Below are 14921 nucleotides of genomic sequence, written 5' to 3'. Positions count from 1 at the left end.
AAACTCAGTCCCTGGAAGGCCGGACACCTGCAGAGTTTAGATTCAAGCCTGATTGAACACACCTGATCCAACTAATCATGGCCTTCAGGCTCATTTGAAAACTACATGCCTTGTGTGTTTGAGAAGGGTTGGAACAACACTCTACGGGGCTCGGGCCCTAAAGGAATTTAGTTTGATTCCCCTGGTCTAAGCGCCCTCAGTGATCAGAAAAAGCACCAATTTGCCCCATGTGAGGCTCGAACTCACAACCTTCAGATTATGAGACTGACGCGCTGCCTAACTGCGCCAACGAGGCTTGTGGGCTAAAGGGCGCCCAAACAGAGAATAAGTAGCTTCTAGGTCCTTGCATTCAGGTGTGGCTCCAACAGGCCATCCCTAGCCAAAAAAGTGTGTCAGGATTGCCGAGCGGTCTAAGGCGCTGCATTCAGGTCGCAGTCTCCCCTGGAGGCGTGGGTTACAGCTAATGCGAACAGCTATTGATAGCCAGTGCAAAATTACGAAGAGAGGTGTGACGTGGGCTTTCTTTTTTTCTCGCTGAAGACCACTCTCGCTGCTACATTCTGGGTCAGTTGCAGAGGCTTGATAGTACGTGCCGGAAGACCCGCCAAGGGAGCATAACAGTAGCCCAGTCTGGAGAAAACAAAGAGCTTGGACAAGGAGTTGTGTGGCCTGCTCTGATCGGAAGGGTCTAATCTTCCGAACGTTGTATAAGGCAAATCTGCAGGATCGAGCCAGTGCAGCAATATTGCCTTTGAAACTTCACAAAACCTCAGGAGGACGTGGCCATGTGTTACATGAATATGAGAGGGATGCTATTACTGCCTTCATGCAGTGTTAGCCAGCATGAATGCAGAATTTTCACTTCATTGTATATAAAAGGATGGCACGGGTCTACACGCAATGTCGCTGGATGAGATTCAGGAAATTTACCTGGAACCCCACAGTTTTCCACAAAACATCATTTCACCTGCCCTGAAGAGGAGCTGTGGCCTTTTGCCCCTCAGGAGACACAGGGAAACCCACACGGAAGGGGACAGAGAACCTCACTCTTTCTTTCTAAGCCACGGGTGTCAAACTCAGTCCCTGGAAGGCCGGACACCTGCAGAGTTTAGATTCAAGCCTGATTGAACACACCTGATCCAACTAATCATGGCCTTCAGGCTCATTTGAAAACTACATGCCTTGTGTGTTTGAGAAGGGTTGGAACAACACTCTACGGGGCTCGGGCCCTAAAGGAATTTAGTTTGATTCCCCTGGTCTAAGCGCCCTCAGTGATCAGAAAAAGCACCACTTTGCCCCGTGTGAGGCTCAAACTCACGACCTTCAGATTATGAGACTGACGCGCTGCCTAACTGCGCCAACGAGGCTTGTGGGCTAAAGGGCGCCCAAACAGAGAATAAGTAGCTTCTAGGTCCTTGCATTCAGGTGTGGCTCCAACAGGCCATCCCTAGCCAAGCAAGTGTGTCAGGATGGCCGAGCGGTCTAAGGCGCTGCATTCAGGTCGCGGTCTCACTTGGAGGTGTGGGTTCGAATCCCACTTCCGACAGATGTATCCTTTGGCTGCAGACAGAGACTTCAGTCTTCTGCTACGTTGAGCCAGCAGGGCGTTAACTTCGACAAAACACAGCATTAGGCAAATGCAAGTATTCATTGGGCAGGCGTTGAAGACAAGCATGAGTTTTTAGACACTTTTTGAAAATGGTTAAAGCCTCCGCTGCTCGAATTAAGATAGGCAAGCCGAACCACCAGCTGGGAACAGTTCAGGAAAAGGTCCATGAGAGTGATTTTGTGCCTCTTTGGGATGGCATCACGAGGCGTCGTTCACTTGCAGAACGCAAGCATAGGACTGAACCAGCGACTTTAGGTAAATTGCTGCAGAGCCAGTGGTTATCTTGTAGGCAAACATCAGTATCTTGAATCAGATGCGAACAGCTATTGGTAGCCAGTGCAAAATTACGAAGAGACCCGCCAAGGGAGCATAACAGTAGCCCAGTCTGGAGAAAACAAAGAGCTTGGACAAGGAGTTGTGTGGCCTGCTCTGATCGGAAGGGTCTAATCTTCCGAACGTTGTATAAGGCAAATCTGCAGGATCGGGCCAGTGCAGCAATATTGCCTTTGAAACTTCACAAAACCTCAGGAGGACGTGGCCATGTGTTACATGAATATGAGAGGGATGCTATTACTGCCTTCATGCAGTGTTAGCCAGCATGAATGCAGAATTTTCACTTCATTGTATATAAAAGGATGGCACGGGTCTACACGCAATGTGGCTGGATGAGATTCAGGAAATTTACCTGGAACCTCACAGTTTTCCACAAAACATCATTTCACCTGCCCTGAAGAGGAGCTGTGGCCTTTTGCCCCCAGGAGACACAGGGAAACCCACACGGAAGGGGACAGAGAACCTCACTCTTTCTTTCTAAGCCACGGGTGTCAAACTCAGTCCCTGGAAGGCCGGAGACCTGCAGAGTTTAGATTCAAGCCTGATTGAACACACCTGATCCAACTAATCATGGCCTTCAGGCTCATTTGAAAACTACATGCCTTGTGTGTTTGAGAAGGGTTGGAACAACACTCTACAGGGCTCGGGCCCTAAAGGAATTTTGTTTGATTCCCTTGGTCTAAGCGCCCTCAGTGATCAGAAAAAGCACCACTTTGCCTCGTGTGAGGCTCGAACTCACGACCTTCAGATTATGAGACTGACACTGGGCCAACGAGGCTTGTGGGCTAAAGGGCGCCCAAACAGAGAATAAGTAGCTTCTCGGTCCTTGCATTCAGGTGTCGCTGCAACAGGCCATCCCTAGCCAAGCAAGTGTGTCAGGATGGCCGAGCGGTCTAAGGCGCTGCATTCAGGTCGTGGTCTCACTTGGAGGTGTGGGTTCGAATCCCACTTCCGACAGATGTATCCTTTGGCTGCAGACAGAGACTTCAGTCTTCTGCTACGTTGAGCCAGCAGGGCGTTAACTTCGACAAAACACAGCATTAGGCAAATGCAAGTATTCATTGGGCAGGCGTTGAAGACAAGCATGAGTTTTTAGACACTTTTTGAAAATGGTTAAAGCCTCCGCTGCTCGAATTAAGATAGGCAAGCCGAACCACCAGCTGGGAACAGTTCAGGAAAAGGTCCATGAGAGTGATTTTGTGCCTCTTTGGGATGGCATCACGAGGCGTCGTTCACTTGCAGAACGCAAGCATAGGACTGAACCAGCGACTTTAGGTAAATTGCTGCAGAGCCAGTGGTTATCTTGTAGGCAAACATCAGTATCTTGAATCAGATGCGAACAGCTATTGGTAGCCAGTGCAAAATTACGAAGAGACCCGCCAAGGGAGCATAACAGTAGCCCAGTCTGGAGAAAACAAAGAGCTTGGACAAGGAGTTGTGTGGCCTGCTCTGATCGGAAGGGTCTAATCTTCCGAACGTTGTATAAGGCAAATCTGCAGGATCGGGCCAGTGCAGCAATATTGCCTTTGAAACTTCACAAAACCTCAGGAGGACGTGGCCATGTGTTACATGAATATGAGAGGGATGCTATTACTGCCTTCATGCAGTGTTAGCCAGCATGAATGCAGAATTTTCACTTCATTGTATATAAAAGGATGGCACGGGTCTACACGCAATGTGGCTGGATGAGATTCAGGAAATTTACCTGGAACCTCACAGTTTTCCACAAAACATCATTTCACCTGCCCTGAAGAGGAGCTGTGGCCTTTTGCCCCCAGGAGACACAGGGAAACCCACACAGAAGGGGACAGAGAACCTCACTCTTTCTTTCTAAGCCACGGGTGTCAAACTCAGTCCCTGGAAGGCCGGAGACCTGCAGAGTTTAGATTCAAGCCTGATTGAACACACCTGATCCAACTAATCATGGCCTTCAGGCTCATTTGAAAACTACATGCCTTGTGTGTTTGAGAAGGGTTGGAACAACACTCTACAGGGCTCGGGCCCTGAAGGAATTTAGTTTGATTCCCTTGGTCTAGGCGCCCTAAGTGATCAGAAAAAGCACCACTTTGCCTCGTGTGAGGCTCGAACTCACAACCATCAGATTATGAGACTGACACTGCGCCAACGAGGCTTGTAGGCTAAAGGGCTCCAAAACAGAGAATAAGTAGCTTCTCGGTCCTTGCATTCAGGTGTCGCTGCAACAGGCCATCCCTAGCCAAGCAACTGTGTCAGGATGGCCGAGCGGTCTAAGGTGCTGCGTTCAGGTCGCAGTCTCCCCTGGAGGCGTGGGTTCGAATCCAACTTCTGACAGATGTATCCTTTGGCTGCAGACAGAGACTTCAGTCTTCTGCTACGTTGAGCCAGCAGGGCGTTAACTTTGACAAAACACAGCATTAGGCAAATGCAAGTATTCATTGGGCAGGCGTTGAAGACAAGCATGAGTTTTTAGACACTTTTTGAAAATGGTTAAAGCCTGCGCTGCTCGAATTGAGATAGGCAAGCCGAACCACCAGTTGGAAACAGTCCAGGAAAAGGTCCATGAGAGTGATTTTGTGCCTCTTTGGATGGCATCACGAGGCGTAGTTTACTTGCAGAACGCAAGCATAGGACTGAACCAGCGACTTTAGGTATATTGCTGCAGAGCCAGTGGTTATCTTGTAGGCAAACATCAGTATCTTGAATCTGATGCGAACAGCTATTGGTAGCCAGTGCAAAATTACGAAGAGACCCGCCAAGGGAGCATAACAGTAGCCCAGTCTGGAGAAAACAAAGAGCTTGGACAAGGAGTTGCGTGGCCTGCTCTGATCGGAAGGGTCTAATCTTCCAAACGTTGTATAAGGCAAATCTGCAGGATCGGGCCAGTGCAGCAATATTGCCTTTGAAACTTCACAAAACCTCAGGAGGACGTGGCCATGTGTTACATGAATATGAGAGGGATGCTATTACTGCCTTCATGCAGTGTTAGCCAGCATGAATGCAGAATTTTCACTTCATTGTATATAAAAGGATGGCACGGGTCTACACGCAATGTGGCTGGATGAGATTCAGGAAATTTACCTGGAACCTCACAGTTTTCCACAAAACATCATTTCACCTGCCCTGAAGAGGAGCTGTGGCCTTTTGCCCCCAGGAGACACAGGGAAACCCACACGGAAGGGGACAGAGAACCTCACTCTTTCTTTCTAAGCCACGGGTGTCAAACTCAGTCCCTGGAAGGCCGGAGACCTGCAGAGTTTAGATTCAAGCCTGATTGAACACACCTGATCCAACTAATCATGGCCTTCAGGCTCATTTGAAAACTACATGCCTTGTGTGTTTGAGAAGGGTTGGAACAACACTCTACAGGGCTCGGGCCCTAAAGGAATTTAGTTTGATTCCCTTGGTCTAAGCGCCCTCAGTGATCAGAAAAAGCACCACTTTGCCTCGTGTGAGGCTCGAACTCACGACCTTCAGATTATGAGACTGACACTGCGCCAACGAGGCTTGTGGGCTAAAGGGCGCCCAAACAGAGAATAAGTAGCTTCTCGGTCCTTGCATTCAGGTGTCGCTGCAACAGGCCATCCCTAGCCAAGCAACTGTGTCAGGATGGCCGAGCGGTCTAAGGCGCTGTTCAGGTCGCAGTCTCCCCTGGAGGCGTGGGTTCGAATCCCACTTCTGACAGATGTATCCTTTGGCTGCAGACAGAGACTTCAGTCTTCTGCTACGTTGAGCCAGCAGGGCGTTAACTTTGACAAAACACAGCATTAGGCAAATGCAAGTATTCATTGGGCAAGCGTTGAAGACAAGCATGAGTTTTTAGACACTTTTTGAAAATGGTTAAAGCCTCCGCTGCTCGAATTGAGATAGGCAAGCCAAACCACCAGTTGGAAACAGTCCAGGAAAAGGTCCATGAGCGTGATTTTGTGCCTCTTTGGGATGGCATCACGAGGCGTAGTTTACTTGCAGAACGCAAGCATAGGACTGAACCAGCGACTTTAGGTATATTGCTGCAGAGCCAGTGGTTATCTTGTAGGCAAACATCAGTATCTTGAATCTGATGCGAACAGCTATTGGTAGCCAGTGCAAAATTACGAAGAGACCCGCCAAGGGAGCATAACAGTAGCCCAGTCTGGAGAAAACAAAGAGCTTGGACAAGGAGTTTCGTGGCCTGCTCTGATCGGAAGGGTCTAATCTTCCAAACGTTGTATAAGGCAAATCTGCAGGATCGGGCCAGTGCAGCAATATTGCCTTTGAAACTTCACAAAACCTCAGGAGGACGTGGCCATGTGTTACATGAATATGAGAGGGATGCTATTACTGCCTTCATGCAGTGTTAGCCAGCATGAATGCAGAATTTTCACTTCATTGTATATAAAAGGATGGCACGGGTCTACACGCAATGTGGCTGGATGAGATTCAGGAAATTTACCTGGAACCTCACAGTTTTCCACAAAACATCATTTCACCTGCCCTGAAGAGGAGCTGTGGCCTTTTGCCCCCAGGAGACACAGGGAAACCCACACGGAAGGGGACAGAGAACCTCACTCTTTCTTTCTAAGCCACGGGTGTCAAACTCAGTCCCTGGAAGGCCGGAGACCTGCAGAGTTTAGATTCAAGCCTGATTGAACACACCTGATCCAACTAATCATGGCCTTCAGGCTCATTTGAAAACTACATGCCTTGTGTGTTTGAGAAGGGTTGGAACAACACTCTACAGGGCTCGGGCCCTAAAGGAATTTAGTTTGATTCCCTTGGTCTAGGCGCCCTAAGTGATCAGAAAAAGCACCACTTTGCCTCGTGTGAGGCTCGAACTCACAACCTTCAGATTATGAGACTGACACTGCGCCAACGAGGCTTGTAGGCTAAAGGGCGCCAAAACAGAGAATATGTAGCTTCTCGGTCCTTGCATTCAGGTGTCGCTGCAACAGGCCATCCCTAGCCAAGCAACTGTGTCAGGATGGCCGAGCGGTCCTAGGCGTTGCGTTCAGGTCGCAGTCTCCCCTGGAGGCGTGGGTTTGAATCCAACTTCTGACAGATGTATCCTTTGGCTGCAGACAGAGACTTCAGTCTTCTGCTACGTTGAGCCAGCAGGCCGTTAACTTTGACAAAACACAGCATTAGGCAAATGCAAGTATTCATTGGGCAGGCGTTGAAGACAAGCATGAGTTTTTAGACACTTTTTGAAAATGGTTAAAGCCTCCGCTGCTCGAATTGAGATAGGCAAGCCGAACCACCAGCTGGGAACAGTCCAGGAAAAGGTCCATGAGAGTGATTTTGTGCCTCTTTGGGATGGCATCACGAGGCGTCGTTCACTTGCAGAACGCAAGCATAGGACTGAACCAGCGACTTTAGGTATATTGCTGCAGAGCCAGTGGTTATCTTGTAGGCAAACATCAGTATCTTGAATCTGATGCGAACAGCTATTGGTAGCCAGTGCAAAATTACGAAGAGACCCGCCAAGGGAGCATAACAGTAGCCCAGTCTGGAGAAAACAAAGAGCTTGGACAAGGAGTTGCGTGGCCTGCTCTGATCGGAAGGGTCTAATCTTCCGAACGTTGTATAAGGCAAATCTGAAGGATCGGGCCAGTGCAGCAATATTGCCTTTGAAACTTCACAAAACCTCAGGAGGACGTGGCCATGTGTTACATGAATATGAGAGGGATGCTATTACTGCCTTCATGCAGTGTTAGCCAGCATGAATGCAGAATTTTCACTTCATTGTATATAAAAGGATGGCACGGGTCTACACGCAATGTGGCTGGATGAGATTCAGGAAATTTACCTGGAACCTCACAGTTTTCCACAAAACATAATTTCACCTGCCCTGAAGAGGAGCAGTGGCCTTTTGCCCCCAGGAGACACAGGGAAACCCACACGGAAGGGGACAGAGAACCTCACTCTTTCTTTCTAAGCCACGGGTGTCAAACTCAGTCCCTGGAAGGCCGGAGACCTGCAGAGTTTAGATTCAAGCCTGATTGAACACACCTGATCCAACTAATCATGGCCTTCAGGCTCATTTGAAAACTACATGCCTTGTGTGTTTGAGAAGGGTTGGAACAACACTCTACAGGGCTCGGGCCCTGAAGGAATTTAGTTTGATTCCCTTGGTCTAGGCACCCTAAGTGATCAGAAAAAGCACCACTTTTCCTCGTGTGAGGCTCGAACTCACAACCTTCAGATTATGAGCCTGACACTGCGCCAACGAGGCTTGTAGGCTAAAGGGCTCCAAAACAGAGAATAAGTAGCTTCTCGGTCCTTGCATTCAGGTATCGCTGCAACAGGCCATCCCTAGCCAAGCAACTGTGTCAGGACGGCCGAGCGGTCTAAGGCGCTGCGTTCAGGTCGCAGTCTCCCCTGGAGGCGTGGGTTCGAATCCAACTTCTGACAGATGTATCCTTTGGCTGCAGACAGAGACTTCAGTCTTCTGCTACGTTGAGCCAGCAGGGCGTTAACTTTGACAAAACACAGCATTAGGCAAATGCAAGTATTCATTGGGCAGGCGTTGAAGACAAGCATGAGTTTTTAGACACTTTTTGAAAATGGTTAAAGCCTCCGCTGCTCGAATTGAGATAGGCAAGCCGAACCACCAGCTGGGAACAGTCCAGGAAAAGGTCCATGAGAGTGATTTTGTGCCTCTTTGGGATGGCATCACGAGGCGTCGTTCACTTGCAGAACGCAAGCATAGGACTGAACCAGCGACTTTAGGTATATTGCTGCAGAGCCAGTGGTTATCTTGTAGGCAAACATCAGTATCTTGAATCTGATGCGAACAGCTATTGGTAGCCAGTGCAAAATTACGAAGAGACCCGCCAAGGGAGCATAAAAGTAGCCCAGTCTGGAGAAAACAAAGAGCTTGGACAAGGAGTTGTGTGGCCTGCTCTGATCGGAAGGGTCTAATCTTCCGAACGTTGTATAAGGCAAATCTGCAGGATCGGGCCAGTGCAGCAATATTGCCTTTGAAACTTCACAAAACCTCAGGAGGACGTGGCCATGTGTTACATGAATATGAGAGGGATGCTATTACTGCCTTCATGCAGTGTTAGCCAGCATGAATGCAGAATTTTCACTTCATTGTATATAAAAGGATGGCACGGGTCTACACGCAATGTGGCTGGATGAGATTCAGGAAATTTACCTGGAACCTCACAGTTTTCCACAAAACATCATTTCACCTGCCCTGAAGAGGAGCTGTGGCCTTTTGCCCCCAGGAGACACAGGGAAACCCACACGGAAGGGGACAGAGAACCTCACTCTTTCTTTCTAAGCCACGGGTGTCAAACTCAGTCCCTGGAAGGCCGGAGACCTGCAGAGTTTAGATTCAAGCCTGATTGAACACACCTGATCCAACTAATCATGGCCTTCAGGCTCATTTGAAAACTACCTGCCTTGTGTGTTTGAGAAGGGCTGGAACAACACTCTACAGGGCTCGGGCCCTAAAGGAATTTAGTTTGATTCCCTTGGTCTAAGCGCCCTCAGTGATCAGAAAAAGCACCACTTTGCCTCGTGTGAGGCTCGAACTCACAACCTTCAGATTATGAGACTGACACTGCGCCAACGAGGCTTGTAGGCTAAAGGGCTCCAAAACAGAGAATAAGTAGCTTCTCGGTCCTTGCATTCAGGTGTCGCTGCAACAGGCCATCCCTAGCCAAGCAACTGTGTCAGGATGGCCGAGCGGTCTAAGGCGCTGCGTTCAGGTCGCAGTCTCCCCTGGAGGTGTGGGTTCGAATCCAACTTCTGACAGATGTATCCTTTGGCTGCAGACAGAGACTTCAGTCTTCTGCTACGTTGAGCCAGCAGGGCGTTAACTTTGACAAAACACAGCATTAGGCAAATGCAAGTATTCATTGGGCAGGCGTTGAAGACAAGCATGAGTTTTTAGACACTTTTTGAAAATGGTTAAAGCCTCCGCTGCTCGAATTGAGATAGGCAAGCCGAACCACCAGCTGGGAACAGTCCAGGAAAAGGTCCATGAGAGTGATTTTGTGCCTCTTTGGGATGGCATCACGAGGCGTCGTTCACTTGCAGAACGCAAGCATAGGACTGAACCAGCGACTTTAGGTATATTGCTGCAGAGCCAGTGGTTATCTTGTAGGCAAACATCAGTATCTTGAATCTGATGCGAACAGCTATTGGTAGCCAGTGCAAAATTACGAAAAGACCCGCCAAGGGAGCATAACAGTAGCCCAGTCTGGAGAAAACAAAGAGCTTGGACAAGGAGTTGTGTGGCCTGCTCTGATCGGAAGGGTCTAATCTTCCGAACGTTGTATAAGGCAAATCTGCAGGATCGGGCCAGTGCAGCAATATTGCCTTTGAAACTTCACAAAACCTCAGGAGGACGTGGCCATATGTTACATGAATATGAGAGGGATGCTATTACTGCCTTCATGCAGTGTTAGCCAGCATGAATGCAGAATTTTCACTTCATTGTATATAAAAGGATGGCACGGGTCTACACGCAATGTGGCTGGATGAGATTCAGGAAATTTACCTGGAACCTCACAGTTTTCCACAAAACATAATTTCACCTGCCCTGAAGAGGATCTGTGGCCTTTTGCCCCCAGGAGACACAGGGAAACCCACACGGAAGGGGACAGAGAACCTCACTCTTTCTTTCTAAGCCACGGGTGTCAAACTCAGTCCCTGGAAGGCCGGAGACCTGCAGAGTTTAGATTCAAGCCTGATTGAACACACCTGATCCAACTAATCATGGCCTTCAGGCTCATTTGAAAACTACATGCCTTGTGTGTTTGAGAAGGGTTGGAACAACACTCTACAGGGCTCGGGCCCTAAAGGAATTTAGTTTGATTCCCTTGGTCTAAGCACCCTCAGTGATCAGAAAAAGCACCACTTTGCCTCGTGTGAGGCTCGAACTCACGACCTTCAGATTATGAGACTGACACTGCGCCAACGAGGCTTGTGGGCTAAAGGGCGCCCAAACAGAGAATAAGTAGCTTCTCGGTCCTTGCATTCAGGTGTCGCTGCAACAGGCCATCCCTAGCCAAGCAACTGTGTCAGGATGGCCGAGCGGTCTAAGGCGCTGTTCAGGTCGCAGTCTCCCCTGGAGGTGTGGGTTCGAATCCCACTTCTGACAGATGTATCCTTTGGCTGCAGACAGAGACTTCAGTCTTCTGCTACGTTGAGCCAGCAGGGCGTTAACTTTGACAAAACACAGCATTAGGCAAATGCAAGTATTCATTGGGCAGGCGTTGAAGACAAGCATGAGTTTTTAGACACTTTTTGAAAATGGTTAAAGCCTCCGCTGCTCGAATTGAGATAGGCAAGCCGAACCACCAGTTGGAAACAGTCCAGGAAAAGGTCCATGAGCGTGATTTTGTGCCTCTTTGGGATGGCATCACGAGGCGTAGTTTACTTGCAGAACGCAAGCATAGGACTGAACCAGCGACTTTAGGTATATTGCTGCAGAGCCAGTGGTTATCTTGTAGGCAAACATCAGTATCTTGAATCTGATGCGAACAGCTATTGGTAGCCAGTGCAAAATTACGAAGAGACCCGCCAAGGGAGCATAACAGTAGCCCAGTCTGGAGAAAACAAAGAGCTTGGACAAGGAGTTTCGTGGCCTGCTCTGATCGGAAGGGTCTAATCTTCCAAACGTTGTATAAGGCAAATCTGCAGGATCGGGCCAGTGCAGCAATATTGCCTTTGAAACTTCACAAAACCTCAGGAGGACGTGGCCATGTGTTACATGAATATGAGAGGGATGCTATTACTGCCTTCATGCAGTGTTAGCCAGCATGAATGCAGAATTTTCACTTCATTGTATATAAAAGGATGGCACGGGTCTACACGCAATGTGGCTGGATGAGATTCAGGAAATTTACCTGGAACCTCACAGTTTTCCACAAAACATCATTTCACCTGCCCTGAAGAGGAGCTGTGGCCTTTTGCCCCCGGGAGACACAGGGAAACCCACACGGAAGGGCACAGAGAAGCTCACTCTTTCTTTCTAAGCCACGGGTGTCAAACTCAGTCCCTGGAAGGCCGGAGACCTGCAGAGTTTAGATTCAAGCCTGATTGAACACACCTGATCCAACTAATCATGGCCTTCAGGCTCATTTGAAAACTACATGCCTTGTGTGTTTGAGAAGGGTTGGAACAACACTCTACAGGGCTCGGGCCCTAAAGGAATTTAGTTTTATACCCCTGGTCTAAGCGCCCTCAGTGATCAGAAAAAGCACCACTCTGCCCTGTGTGAGGCTCGAACTCACGACCTTCACATTATGAGACTGACACGCTGCCTAACTGCACAACGAGGCTTGTGGGCTAAAGGGCGCCCAAAGAGAATAAGTAGCTTCTAGGTCCTTGCATTCAGGTGTGGCTCCAACAGGCCATCCCTAGCTAAGCAAGTGTGTCAGGATTAACGAGCGGTCTAAGGCGTTGCGTTCAGGTCGCAGTCTCCCCTGGAGGCGTGGGTTCAAATCCCACTTCTGACAGATGTGTCCTTTGGCTGCAGACAGAGATTTCAGTCTTCTGCTACGTTGAGCCAGCAGGGTGTTAACTTTGACAAAACACAGCATTAGGCAAATGCAAGTATTCATTGGGCAGGCGTTGAAGACAAGCATGAGTTTTTAGACACTTTTTGAAAATGGTTAAAGCCTCCGCTGCTCGAATTGAGATAGGCAAGCTGAACCACCAGCTGGGAACAGTCCAGGAAAAGGTCCATGAGAGTGATTTTGTGCCTCTTTGGGATGGCATCACGAGGCGTCGTTCACTTGCAGAACGCAAGCATAGGACTGAACCAGCGACTTTAGGTATATTGCTGCAGAGCCAGTGGTTATCTTGTAGGCAAACATCAGTATCTTGAATCTGATGCGAACAGCTATTGGTAGCCAGTGCAAAATTACGAAGAGAGGTGTGACGTGGGCTTTCTTTGGCTTGTTGAAGACCACTCTCGCTGCTGCATCCTGGGTCAGTTGCAGAGGCTTGATAGTACGTGCCGGAAGACCCGCCAAGGGAGCATAACAGTAGCCCAGTCTGGAGAAAGCAAAGAGCTTGGACAAGGAGTTGTGTGGCCTGCTCTGATCGGAAGGGTCTAATCTTCCGAACGTTGTATAAGGCAAATCTGCATGACCGGGCCAGTGCAGCAATATGACCTTTGAAACTTCACAAAACCTCAGGAGGACGTGGCCATGTGTTACATGAATATGAGAGGGATGCTATTACTGCCTTCATGCAGTGTTAGCCAGCATGAATGCAGAATTTTCACTTCATTGTATATAAAAGGATGGCACGGGTCTACACGCAATGTCGCTGGATGAGATTCAGGAAATTTACCTGGAACCTCACAGTTTTCCACAAAACATCATTTCACCTGCCCTGAAGAGGAGCTGTGGCCTTTTGCCCCCGGGAGACACAGGGAAACCCACACGGAAGGGCACAGAGAACCTCACTCTTTCTTTCTAAGCCACGGTGTCAAACTCAGTCCCTGCAAGGCCGGAGACCTGCAGAGTTTAGATTCAAGCCTGATTGAACACACCTGATCCAACTAATCATGGCCTTCAGGCTCATTTGAAAACTACATGCCTTGTGTGTTTGAGAAGGGTTGGAACAACACTCTACAGTCCTCGGGCCCTAAAGGAATTTAGTTTTATACTCCATGTCTAAGCGCTCTCAGTGATCAGAAAAAAGCACAACTCTGCCCCGTGTGAGGCTCGAACTCACAACCTTCAAATTATGAGACTGACGCGCTGCCTTACTGCGCCAACGAGGCTTGTGGGCTAAAGCGTGCCCAAACAGAGTATAAGTAGCTTCTAGGTCCTTGCATTCAAGTGTGGCTCCAACAGGCCATCCCTAGCCAAGCAAGTGTGTCAGGATGGCCGAGCGGTCTAAGGCGCTGCGCTCAAGCTGGGGAACAATAGTCCGTCAAAGACGGGGAAGAAGGGAAGAAAAGAGGGAAGGAAGAAAAAGAGAAGAGAAAGAAAAAATGAAGAAAAAAAAGGGTAAAATTTGACATTCAAAGACCGATCTTCCTTAGCATGCGCGCAGTGATACATCTTCCGGTTTCTTCTTGCGGGAAATTCGCGCATTTATATTACACTGTTTTCTATTGCAGGTGCTCCCCTCGACTCGGGTTCGAATCCAGCTAAAGACAACTTTTTGTAATATTGTTAATTGCTTTAACTAAATAAAGTTTCAAGGTTAATTAAATTTATATATGTGCTTTGTTTGATATTTTTTCATTAAATTTAATACACCAATGGAAATGTGTTTTGTTATTATTAGTTATTTAGTAGTTGTTGTATTAATTTTTATTCTGATTAAGCATGTTATTTGTAGTTGTATTCATATTTAAGCATATTATTAGTTGTAATTTTATTGATATTAAAACAGATTATTTTTAAGGTTACATTCATTCAAGACACCTTCAAATCTGTCATTTCTAATTAAAAAGGATGCAAAAAAATAGTCATTATTATGCTGAAAAATGTCTGTGACAAATGACAAAGTGCAAATTATCTTTTTAGGAATACGTTCTATTGTTGCAGTGTACTGATGAAATGTTTACTAAAGTACAAATAAAAAAGCAATAATTCTCTTCTTTTTTTTACAATTATGCCAACATAACATTAATGTATATTAAACAAATTAAATTTATATAAGTTTTCAAAAAAAAATTAATTAAAAGGGAAATAAAAGGAAAATAAATGTAGAAATCCAAAAGCATCTCAATTAGTTTTTTTATTTATTTTACAATTATGCTAACAGAACAGTAATGAATATTAAATTAAGTTTTCTTTTCACCAGACCGTCTACCATCATGTCAAGTCCTGCTCCTTCCTGGGCTGTCAGCACACTTATGAGCACCTGACCAAACTCGTTGCCAACAGAGGTAAGCCAGAGTCCCGTTCCCCTCGCTGTCCCAGCCAGTTTCTTGGTGATCTGTAATAAGAGATTATATGAAGCATGCTGTAAATATAAATCAAACATCACACCATGTAAAATACAGATACAGTGCCATGCTGGTATATAAACACCATTAATA

At 47.6% G+C, this 14921-nt stretch overlaps 6 non-coding genes across 6 annotated transcripts; 3 read left to right on the top strand and 3 right to left on the bottom strand.

Annotated features, from left to right (window-relative positions):
- Positions 1–221: 221 nt before the first annotated feature.
- Positions 222–295, bottom strand: trnam-cau (transfer RNA methionine (anticodon CAU)). Its single transcript has one exon. It is a non-coding gene; the product is annotated as a tRNA-Met (tRNA).
- Positions 296–1293: 998 nt separating this feature from the next.
- trnam-cau (transfer RNA methionine (anticodon CAU)) lies at positions 1294–1367 on the bottom strand. The gene has a single exon. It is a non-coding gene; the product is annotated as a tRNA-Met (tRNA).
- A 2802-nt stretch (positions 1368–4169) lies between these two features.
- On the top strand, positions 4170–4252 carry trnal-cag (transfer RNA leucine (anticodon CAG)). The gene has a single exon. It is a non-coding gene; the product is annotated as a tRNA-Leu (tRNA).
- A 1269-nt stretch (positions 4253–5521) lies between these two features.
- trnac-gca (transfer RNA cysteine (anticodon GCA)) lies at positions 5522–5602 on the top strand. Its single transcript is given in 2 exon segments — positions 5522–5563; positions 5568–5602. It is a non-coding gene; the product is annotated as a tRNA-Cys (tRNA).
- Positions 5603–9578: 3976 nt separating this feature from the next.
- On the top strand, positions 9579–9661 carry trnal-cag (transfer RNA leucine (anticodon CAG)). The gene has a single exon. It is a non-coding gene; the product is annotated as a tRNA-Leu (tRNA).
- A 3914-nt stretch (positions 9662–13575) lies between these two features.
- On the bottom strand, positions 13576–13649 carry trnam-cau (transfer RNA methionine (anticodon CAU)). The gene has a single exon. It is a non-coding gene; the product is annotated as a tRNA-Met (tRNA).
- Positions 13650–14921: the final 1272 nt, after the last annotated feature.

The sequence above is a fragment of the Carassius carassius genome, chromosome 22 (genome assembly GCF_963082965.1).
Source record: "Carassius carassius chromosome 22, fCarCar2.1, whole genome shotgun sequence".
Taxonomy (NCBI): Eukaryota; Metazoa; Chordata; class Actinopteri; order Cypriniformes; family Cyprinidae; genus Carassius; species Carassius carassius.
Note: the sequence above shows the minus strand (reverse complement) of the source record. Positions and strands in the feature narration are given on the sequence as shown.